The sequence below is a fragment of the Musa acuminata genome, chromosome BXJ1-2, assembly GCF_036884655.1.
Source record: "Musa acuminata AAA Group cultivar baxijiao chromosome BXJ1-2, Cavendish_Baxijiao_AAA, whole genome shotgun sequence".
NCBI classification, from domain to species: Eukaryota; Viridiplantae; Streptophyta; class Magnoliopsida; order Zingiberales; family Musaceae; genus Musa; species Musa acuminata.
Genome location: NC_088328.1, coordinates 15,533,297 through 15,544,483, shown reverse-complemented (window position 1 = coordinate 15,544,483; position 11,187 = coordinate 15,533,297). Strand labels below are relative to the sequence as shown.

General features: G+C 37.2%; 1 long non-coding RNA gene across 14 annotated transcripts in view; it reads left to right on the top strand.

The window, feature by feature from the left end:
• Window positions 1–231: 231 nt before the first annotated feature.
• The window catches only part of LOC135595811 (uncharacterized), a 37,076-nt gene continuing 26,120 nt past the window's right edge, over window positions 232–11,187 (top strand). For 6 of the 14 annotated variants that reach the window (XR_010480666.1, XR_010480672.1, XR_010480674.1 and 3 more), the window contains exons 1-4: window positions 234–489; window positions 2,884–2,960; window positions 3,880–4,315; window positions 6,182–6,303. This is a non-coding gene — a long non-coding RNA (uncharacterized LOC135595811). Of the gene's footprint in view, window positions 490–1,133; window positions 1,247–2,883; window positions 2,961–3,879; window positions 4,316–6,181; window positions 6,304–11,187 lie in introns of all 14 variants that reach the window. The other 8 variants (XR_010480661.1, XR_010480664.1, XR_010480662.1 and 5 more) reach the window with 5 other exon arrangements.

Genomic DNA, 11,187 nt, shown 5'->3' with positions numbered 1-11,187 from the left:
CTGCGCCGTTCTCTTCTCCTGGCTTATGGAAGCACCGCGTCATCCTACATCCGTATCCAGTGTGAGCCGGGATACCGAAAGACACCTTCCGATTGGTTGTTTTGTGTGGGTCCAACAAAGAGAGTTATGAGGACCTTTCTGGTAGCGCATTCTTTCGTGCGTGGTGAATGGGACCGGACACAGGTGACACACCCCTTCCCCACTCACCCACTTAAAAATGCTCCGACCGGCCGGCCATTCCCATGGCTTCTCCTCGCCCGCTACCCCGAGTATGTCCCCTCTTCGCTCTCTTCCTCTCTCTTCTCTTTCTCGTTTTCCTCCTCACATGGGCGGCCGGCTCTTCTCCGCTGGAGTCATCCCACCTATATCGAGTCCTCCACATCCAAGAACGGGAGCGCTTACCGCCCGCCATCCAGGTGGCCGCCGCCCGTGGCCTTCTCGCCCGCCCTATTCCACGTTTCCAGCTTCGAATTCGAGATCGTTTCCAAGGTCGGCAAGTTCTTGATAATGTCTCTTACTAAGACAGACGATCAAATAATGTGAATACGTAGAATTTATTTCCTAAACTTGTTGCAGGACTAAGCGTTTCTGCATTTCTTGAAAGGTTTGTGTTGAATCGAGGCTTTATGGGTTTGATTCTTGATGTGCTCTGTATGTGCTAGATCGTTGGTTCTTGGATTTCTTTAGGAGGGTTAAATTATCTGGTTTCTGCTGAATTGGTTTCCTTCTTCGTCCATTTCCCCGAGTCTTGGGTTCCTTCCTCTCTCTCTTGTCTTTCTCCTAGGCCTCGTCGCATGGACGAATGGCTCTTCTCCGCTGGAGTCCTCCAATCTATATAGAGTCTTGCCGACATCCAAGAACGGAGGCCCTCGCCGCCGTCATCCAGGTGGCCGCCGCCCCTGACCTCCTCGCCCGCCTCCTCCTTTATCACGTTTCCAACTTCGAGTTTGAGATGGTTTCCAAGGTCGCCGACGTCTTTATTGCTAATTTCTCTTACCTTAGACAGACGATCAAATAATATGATTCCGTAGAATTTATTGCCCAAACTTGTTATAGGACTACGTGGTTCTGCATTTCTTGAAAGGTTTCTGCTGAATTGGGCTTTTATGGATTTGATTCTTGATGTGCTCTAGTGTGCTAGACCGTTGGTTCTTGGATTACTTTAGGAGAGTTGAATTACCTGAATCTTCAAAGGAGGAAAAAATTGACAAGTGGAAGTATTGGCGTCATTGTATAGAGGATCATGGTATGTTATTCAAGAAATTCTTGCATTTCCATGCACTTTGGCAACATCTTCCACATTCAAGCATGTACAGAAAATTATTACAAATGTTTGACCACCTTGCTTATTTGCCACTTCTTGTTAAGGGTGGATTACAGGCAGGAATTTGTATCAACGGTTGATCTCCTGTGTAAGAATAGTAACTAGTGGCTACATAGTATCTAACAGTGACACTTCTGAATATTACAGTGGATTCAGTTGATAGTTAGATTACGTGGAAGCAAGAATGATGTAGGTCATGTAGCACAATTGTTTGTGTCTACAAGGAAAATTCTATGCATCAGTTTAGAACCTGATGACTGTTGATCATTTTAGTTTTCGTGATTAACATTAGGATGCAATAACATTTTCCAAGAACTAATTGCAATTAACAGAAAATAATTGCAAAGAACATAACTGAAGCTGCTGGATTGTTTCCAAGAACTCTCAGGAACCATTTTTGGTAAGTGCAGAGTCGTTCTTATGATGAACTAAGTAATACATCTAAAATCAACCAACACTATATTGTGTTAAATTGAAAATTTGGACCAGCGACAAGATAGACTGATCAATGAAGCAGCAAATGGTATAGATGCATGAAGAACAAAACAAGCCATTGTCTCATCGAAACATCTGAGAATGCAAAATCTAGGACAGATAGTGTGCAGATAACGTGAAAAATTCAGGACTCAGTTCGAAGGTTAAATCGACTCTAGCATCAAGGTCATAAAGACAAAAATTAGAAGGATAGAGATTTAAGTAACTGTTGTATATGGTTGGGTTATTTTGGTGCTTAGGTCCTCAAATATTCTTTTAGTAATTGATGAGGAACTTTGTTATTTCAAGTGGATGTAGCTACCATGACCTCGTTGATGCAATTGGAAGAAATGGAAAATTAGTAGCAAATGGTCATATCGAAAAACAATCTTGTTGATGTTAAAGTGCTACTGTTAACTTAATTAAAGGAGTCTACAAGTTAGTAAATATTTTGTGGGGAAAAGCAAAAAAGACAATTGTTCAATATCCATAAGGGAATTGATTTATAGGAGGTTTTTCAGCAAGATACAAAGGACTGGCTTTTGGCTGATAATTAAATTGGATCTGCACTCTTCATTAGTGTATTTTACTAACTCCTTCGTGATTAGACTATATTAAAAGATCTAACATTTTCTGATGTGTCATGGACAATTGAATCTTGCTAATACTCAATGATTATGCCTTTTAAGTGTTCTGCAAACTCATTTATCTTTAGAAAGATAATTGGGACATGGGTAAGGGAACTTAACATGTGTAACAAGTTCAAGTAGTTAATTCATGTTTAATATATTCTATTCAGTAATAGGTTCAAACAAGTATAAAAACTTTTGCTAGATGAAGGCGAATATAATATCCAATAGAGATACGTGGCAGATGAATACTTGAAATTTTAGATCGTTTAGTTGCGTCTATTTGTTGATTGGAGTATTGTGTCAATCCTCTTTCAAAGTTTTATATTAATCAAGATATCTTTTGTATCTATATGATTGTAGTAATTGTCAACATCCAGATCATTTAAATGTTCAATTTTCTCATCACTGTATTCTCTGCTAAATGGATAACACTTCACTGGACTTATTTTTAAGGAAACATGTGGTGGAGTAGCATGCTTCATTATTAGCAACCATTCATCATTAAGTACAAAAGGATTCCCAGAAATACTGTAAGTACCATTAATTGTTTTTCATATTTATATTGATTCATTCTTTTGTTCATTGATGGTATAGGTTGGTGATTTTGTAAATTGAAGATTAAAATGCTTATTTGCTTTGTTCTTTTATCAGATTGAACTTCACTGACAAAATATAGAAAAATCCATGAAGAATATGGTCCTCAATGAAATTGCTAAAGTATAAGATTAGTAAAACAAGGCTAGATTGGTAATATTGTTAATTGGTTACTACATTATTGTTTTGGTCTTCCTCATAAGATGTATGATGGCAACCTCCTTATTTTTGATGGATGCTAATTTTTACTACATTATTATTTTGTTTTTCCTCATAAGATGTGGGAGGGTGACCTTCTTATTCTTGTTGAATGCTAATTTGGCACCAAGTCATCAACCAGGGTGAATAAGTTGGGAGTCAAATTACTTAAATGTAGCTTGGTTGTGTTTTCTGTATGTTCTGTCATTTGTTGTGTTGGATACAGTATGCAGAGGTATTCTTTTGTACTTTGTTGACATTTTTTATTCATTGGGTAAAGATGAAAGGGAGCTTGATTCTTCTATATCTGATTGGTTTTACTTACTGCTTTCCTTGGTCGATGCTGAAAATCCATCTAGTTGGCTTTCTTTCTTCCTTCTAATGGTTCTGTTTGTTAGACTGTGTCCATCAAGATATTGTGTGGGACAACATCTGGATGTCTTGGCCAATAAATTTGTTTCTAATTTATGGAACTCCTTTCCATCAAGATTTATGGATATCGGAATTTTGGTACAGAATTATGCTACTATAAGTTTTTGTATATGGTTTTTCAATTTTTTTTTTGTTAGTGAAATATGAAAGTATTTAAAAAATACTTCAGATGCTTATCCTGTAATTGTGCCTCCTAGTTGAAATACTCTCTCAATGTTTTAACAGAATCCAAGGGACAAGTGGTGTTGAACTTTCTGCTGGTCTCCATTGGTACTTAAAACCAAGGTTCGCAATACCGTACCGTACCAGTATTTCGACCTGGGCTCGGTACCGTTACGGTACGGTGTACCGAGCGGTACACCCAGGTGTACAGAGCACTGTAGCACTGCAACGGTGCACTGCAACGGTGCACTGTGCTGCTACAGTCGGACCGGTACCGGGCGGTTCGCGTACCGCTGGCCTGGTACGGGCAGTACGATTCGGTACGGCAGACACTGCTTAAAACACTGGTGTCTGATACACATATCTTGGGAAAAGACCGGTGGTCTACAGTTGTCATCTCTACCAAAAGTGGGCTCCCTTCCGCATGTTCCTTCGGCTGGTATTTTGGTACAAAGACCTGTTCCGTTGAGTTACTACCAGAATGCTGTTACATCCAGTTGTAAGTTACTTTATATTTGTTTTTTAAGTTGATTTGGCGCTTAATAGCCCCCTTAGTTTGGTCTAGAAGTCCATTAATGTGAGACAGAAGTATCTATTTTCATCTTGATAGCTATTATTTGAAATTCACTTTCTAGTTTTTATATTACTTAAAAGCTACACATAAAGTTGAAACGAGTTTAATCTAGTCTGAAAATCCAAGAAACCAACTTTGGGCATGTGGACATTTTTTCTTTTAGTTTCGTAAATTTTAGTGAATACTACTACAAATTATTTGAGCATCTTATGTACTTCGGTACATTATTTATCCTCAAAAGAAGAGAAATAAATGGATAGTTTCACTGTTTTTACTATGATAATAATTAAGAAAATGGTTCTTAACATTGCTTAGACACCAACTCAAACTACAGTGCAGCAATGGCACAGCTGCCTGATTGTTATTTGAACAACATAGCTATTAGTTAAAATAAAATACGAAAGCTGGAACAAAGAGGTAAAATTAACGTGATTATAACCTCCATGAAGTTCCATCTTTATATCATTCACTTCAGAGCATATAATGGAGGTTCACATTTAAAAATGAAATAGATTTTTTTGTTTGATTTTTTTGGATTAAATTTGCTGAACTGAGTGCTAATTTGCTCCACTTTCTGCTTTATACATGGTTGCTTGTCACCATCTATAAGCATATCAGACTCCATAATTTGTTATAATCTGGCCTCAGGATATTTGTGCTTTCTATATGTTTCTAACTGAAATTTGGTTGGGCCAGAAAATGTTTGTACTGTATGTGGATTCAGCAGCTACATAGGTGCAGATGTTACATGTACAATCATGGTAGTTGCCTCCAAGTTCTAACATTTTACAATCATAAAAGTTAAACGTACTGAAACATGTGCTAAGAGATAGTCAATCTGTTAGAATGTCATAGTCCTTAAGTCCATCTAGGTCAATTAGCTATTTTTAGTGATTACATTATCTAGAATGTTTCTTCATTATGCATCTAGTAAAAAATTGTTTCGCAAAAGAAATGAGGATATGCTTAATAAATCATTAATTTCATGAATAGATTTCTCTCCACTATTAGTTGGGCAGCAGGAAGTGACATTTTCCAAGAATGGCAAGTTTGAGCCATTTGATTTATAGTCATTTCAGTGTCTTTGGACCATGGAGAGTCATCATCTGTTGTATGCTTAAACTCATCTAAAATATATAGTCAGTTACCATGACATATGTTTGTTGCCATTTAGTTCCATTCCTGGTGACCTCTTGACTGCTGACTACCTGGTTATTGACCCCTCCAGCAACTAGCTACCAAGTTGTCGGTCATCAACAGATAACTATCCATAACTGTTCGGCCATCAACGTGTCAGTGTTGTCAATCCATTTAAATTGTCTGTTAAACTTTTTTTAATGCAAATGGTTCAATTTACTTTAAACATTGAATTCTGTCATATAACAACAAGTTCAATTAGTTTATGGTTATATTTTGTAAATGCTTTCACTTCTCCAGCATTTCCTTGGTGCATTGAGTGCATTTTAACTGACACATTGCGTGAGCTTTTTACTACTTTGCGCTGCCCTTGTACTCGTTTTACATAATGTTGGCATGCCCTTGTGCTAATATTTGTCCATGATGGTAACATTCTAGTGTGAGTTTGTGTTGCTTGTACTTGCGACCCTTGATTTTGCTAGAACCTTTACGGTGTTTGGATAAATTGGCTAAGATATTGATGCATAGTTTATGATGTGAAATGCCAGCCCTTGGAACTGCCTCGGGTGGCATTCTAGGGTATGACACCCCAGTTGTATGCTATTTATATTTGTTTCTTCTGTGTTGTGAACTTTGTTTTTTTATTGTGTTAAGATTCGTATGCATGGTGGAGTTGGGAAAGATGGGAGAAGGAAATTGATTGGATGGTTCTCCAAGGGGTCAACTTACCACTTGCTTTCAATGGGCAAGAAGCCATTTGGCAGAAAGTTTTTGAGGTACAATACTTTTCTTTTTCTTTTATCAGTGTCCTTTGCTATTAGTTTGTCAAGGTATAATACCTCAATATATGTACCTTTTCTATCAAACATAGAGCAACAAATGATGTTTTGCCTGGACTGGTATGTACATAACAGTCCTGGTGTGTGAACCAGTATGTGGACTGCCCCCGTTTTGGACAGTTCAACCTGCCCATATAAAATGTAAAAAATATGTTTGCACCCTTGCCCTAATCGTGCACGTCATGACCTTGTACATTGTTGCTTTGCACCACCTAGCGCATACACCTATTCTCCTCTTCCTCCATTGCCTCCTTTTCTTCCTTCCTTTACTGTGCCTTCGCCTTCTCCTTCATCTTCACTCGTACATACCAGTGTACTGGTACCGACCGGTACAGGTCTGGCTAGGGAATGATATGCATCCAGTATGCACTAGATGACAATCCTTTTTATATAGTTTGAGATGTTAGCTCCTTACGGATGTAACTTTGCGTGCTGTTTTTTTGTACAAGACAATATTTTGCTTCTCATCCCTGTACCATTATTTTTAGCTCTCTCATCAGTCCATTGACGATTTAAGACTCTACTAACAATAGGTCAACTATGGAGTACAACTCACAATGAGGAGTTCCTTTGGTGATTTGACAGTATTTGATACTGGCTGTCAATCTAATGTCAATACCCTGGAGCAAGGTTTTAAATGCCGGTCCGTACCGACGTATTGAGCTCCACTCGGTACGGCACGTATCGGTATGTACCGTCGGTATGCCAGGGTATACAGATGGTACATCCAAAAACTTAAAAATACCTCCACTTACCATGCCTCAACAATGGTTGAAATCTAGGGCGGTATTGGTCAGTACGCCTCGGTACCGGTCTGTTACGGACAAAATTGTAAATATGGCTTTTAATGTAATGCTTATGTATGTTCGTGTATTTTGGTTTGTTCATGCGTTGCACAACATGTAGAGGGACGGTCGAATGCTTAACAACCCCATTTTGGTTGAGTTTGGTTAGGACAAGGGGAATAGATTTGAAGGTATATTTTGAGAATTGTCACAACAAATATAACATTGTTTTCACTTGTTCATATTACTTATGCCTTCTTACATGCTAGTGGGATTGGCAACATAAGTTGATTACCGGAGTCATCAATGGTGTAATGTTGACACCCGGGAATGAACAACAATAAGACGAGGGAAGAGGACATAATTCAAACTCTCTATTTGACTAACACAAAATGCAATAGGAACAATCCTTAAATTGGTATTTTACTAACTAAGGATTGGTTATTGGAAATTGAAAATAACTAGTAATGATGGATATAATAAAATCGTGACTATCTTGATGGTGTTGAGATGTGCCTTGGTGAATGGATATTTAAATTATACGAATATATTAATGATTCAATGGTTCAATGATGATATTGCCACTACTGACTATTTTAACAGAATAGTTAGTGACTAAATTCTAATATTTGTTTAATAAGTAAGTTGTTTATGATATAGAGTTTATTGATTTGTCTTATCTTAATTTTGTTAATTTTTATAAGAAAATTAGGAAGAAATTTAAAATTTACATTATATTAAATGACTTTCAAGATGCTTACACGTAGAGTCGAACCGGAGATCCATCAATTGTTCAACAACGCACTAACCATTAGGATATCAAATAAGAGATCTATCAATTGTGCTATAACGCACTATAACCATTAGGATGTCTCAACAGAGCCTCTTGGTCTGAGCTCATGAAGAAAACAAGTCAGTGTGTCAATAACTTTCAATAAAATAATTTATGCTTTGGACAATCTTTGTCATTTGAAATATCAGGTAAAGTTGCATTTGATCACTATTTGATTCAGCTTTTAGAAATCCTCTTATGTGCTAGTGATGGGCTGAAGCAACCTCAAAAATTTTGGCTAGTACTATTACACATTTATATGAAAATGAAGGCCAAACAAGCCTTTATGTTTGGATACCATCTTGATTTAAGCTATAAAACTTTTTTCTTTCTACCATTCCTTCTTTATCCTTTTACCTAATAGTAAAGCATTGGTGAGCATGGTTTGATGTACTGCCTAAAAGTGTACTAGATGAGCGGTACATACTGCTGATTGGTACGTGGACCAACCATTTTCGGATGGTAAAGATGAGCATTGGTGAGATGGTTTGACATACCAGTTGAAAGGGTACAAGATGAGCGGTATGTATCGGTTCGCCTGTTGATTGATATATTGACCAACCATTTTTGGATGGTACACTATAAGGTTGGTGTACCGGATGGTATGCCTCATGTATCACCTAATATGGTCACCATTACTGATCAATGCGGGTTGGTAACAGTTGGATTTCAATGGTACCAATCAACATTTGGGTCAAATTAGTTTCAATAGTTAGTTCAACCGTTGTGTCACGAATGATCGTCGTGCACTCGTAACAACTTCGTTCAACGAACCGTTCGTCGCTTTTGCATGCTTGTACAGAGACATGATAGCCTGTTTTGCCTTGGTTTTGTGTTTTTCTTGTAAAAAAATACATGTTCGAACAGGTTGCAACGCTACAGTGCAATTCGGGAAGTCGTATATGCTGGGCTTCATTAAAAAACTTGGCGGTCATAAATTTTGCACAAAGTCAAGGTTTGATAGGTTCTTTTTGGGCCATCTCAAAAATTCAAAAAATTGATCATTCCCAAAATATTTGCCTTAGGGAAGTCCTATGAGAATGGTTTCACAGAAAAACTTGATGGTCATAAAGATTGCGCAAAGTCGAGGTTCAATTGGTTTTTTATGCACCGTTTCGAAATTTTATTGACCATTCCTAACATATTAGCCCAAGAATATTTGGGCATAATGTTGACCATTCCCAACATATTAGCTCAAGAAAATTTGTACAAGCCAATTAGGTAGCCCTAGGGAGAAGCCACCGTCGCCCCTGCCCTAAGTCACCCTCGCACTCGCCATTAAAGGCACGGGAGTGTGTGTTGCCCGCGAGGTGCCCTTGCCCTCACTCTCTTCTTGCCTCCTATCGCAAGGGTCGCCTCTCTGCCTCTTCTTTGGTACAGGACTATCAATCATTGGGATTTTAGCCCTAGAGAAATTGTATATGCCTGGATTCTGGAAAAAAATATGATGGTCATAAAGCTTCTACAATGTCGAGGCTCGATTGGTTTTTTGTGCACTATCTCGAAAATTTAAAATATTTACCTTTCCCAACACTTTTCCACAAGGGAAGTTGTATAAGCTTAGGTTCAAAAAAATAAAAAATAACGATCATTAAGATTGCCCAAAGTCGAGATTCGATTGTTTTTTGTTCACTCTCTCAAAAATTTACAATATTGATAATTTCCTAAATATTAGCTTTCAGAAAGTTGTATAAGCTTAGTTTCGCACGAAAACATGGTCGTCATAAAGTTTGTGCAACGTCGGGGTTTGATCAGTTGTTTGTGCATTCTTGAAAATTCAAAAAATTGATCATTATCAACTTATTTGCCCAGGGGAAGTGGTTTGTGCATGATTTCACAAAAAATTATGTTAGTCATAATATTTGCACAAAGTCTAGGTTAAATCGGTTTTCTGCGCACCATCTCAAACATTCAAAATTTTGATCATTCCCAGCATTTTAGCATTATGGAAGTTGTGTGAACCTGGTTTCGCATAACGATTATAATATTTGCGCAAAGTCGAGGTTTGGTCGATTTTTTGAGCATTATCTCAAAAATTCAAAACATTGATCATACCCAACATATTATACCTGTGGAAGTTGTATAAGCCAGTTTTCGCAAAGAAAAAACGATCATAAAGTTTGCGCAAATTTGAGGTTCGAACAGTTTTTGCCCACCATCTTGAAAATTCAAAATAATAACCATTCCCAACATATTAGCCCAAAGGAAGTTAGTTGTATAAGCTTGGTTTCAGAAACAAACTTATAGCCATAAATTTTGCATAAAGTCGAAGTTGAATTGGTTTTCTACGCACCGTCTCAAAAATTCAAAAAATTGATCATTCCAAACATATTTGTCCATGAGATGTCGTACGAGCATAGTTTTAGAAAAAAAAATGTGATAGTTAAAAGTTTTTGCAATGTCGAGGTTCGATCGATTTTTTACATACCATCTAAAAAATTAAAAAAATTGATCACTTACAACATATTTGCCCTAGGGTAGTCAATATAAGCATAGTTTCGGAAAAAGACATGACAGTCATAAACTTTACGAAAAATCGAAGTTTAATTGGTTTTTTGCGCACCATCTCGAAAATCCAAAATATTGATTATTGCCAACATATTAGCTCCATGGAAGTTGTTTAAGCTTAGTTTTTCAAAAAAATATGACGGTTATAAAGTTTACGCAAAATCGAGGTTCGATCAGTTTTTTGCGTACCGTCTCAAATTTTCGAAATATTGATCATTCCAAACATATTAGCTCCAGAGAAGTTGTTTAAGCTAGGTTTTGACAAAAGACGTGACGGTCATCAAGTTTACAAAGAGTTAAGGTTCGATCGATTTTTTGTGCACTCTCTCAAAAATTTAAAATATTGACAATTCCCAAAAAATTTACCTTCAGGAAGTCGTATATGTTGGGCTTCGTTAAAAAACGTGGCGGTCATAAATTTTGCACAAAGTCAAGGTTTGATAGGTTCTTTTTGGACCATCTCAAAAATTCAAAAAATTGATCATTCCCAAAATATTTGCCCTAGTGAAGTCTTATGAGAATAGCTTCACAGAAAAACTTGACGGCCATAAAGATTGCGCAAAGTCGAGGTTCAATCGGTTTATTATGAACCGTCTCAAAATTTTATTGACCATTCCTAACATATTAGCTCAAGAAAATTTGGCATAATGTTGACCATTCCCAACATATTATCTCAAGAAAATTTGTACAAGCCAA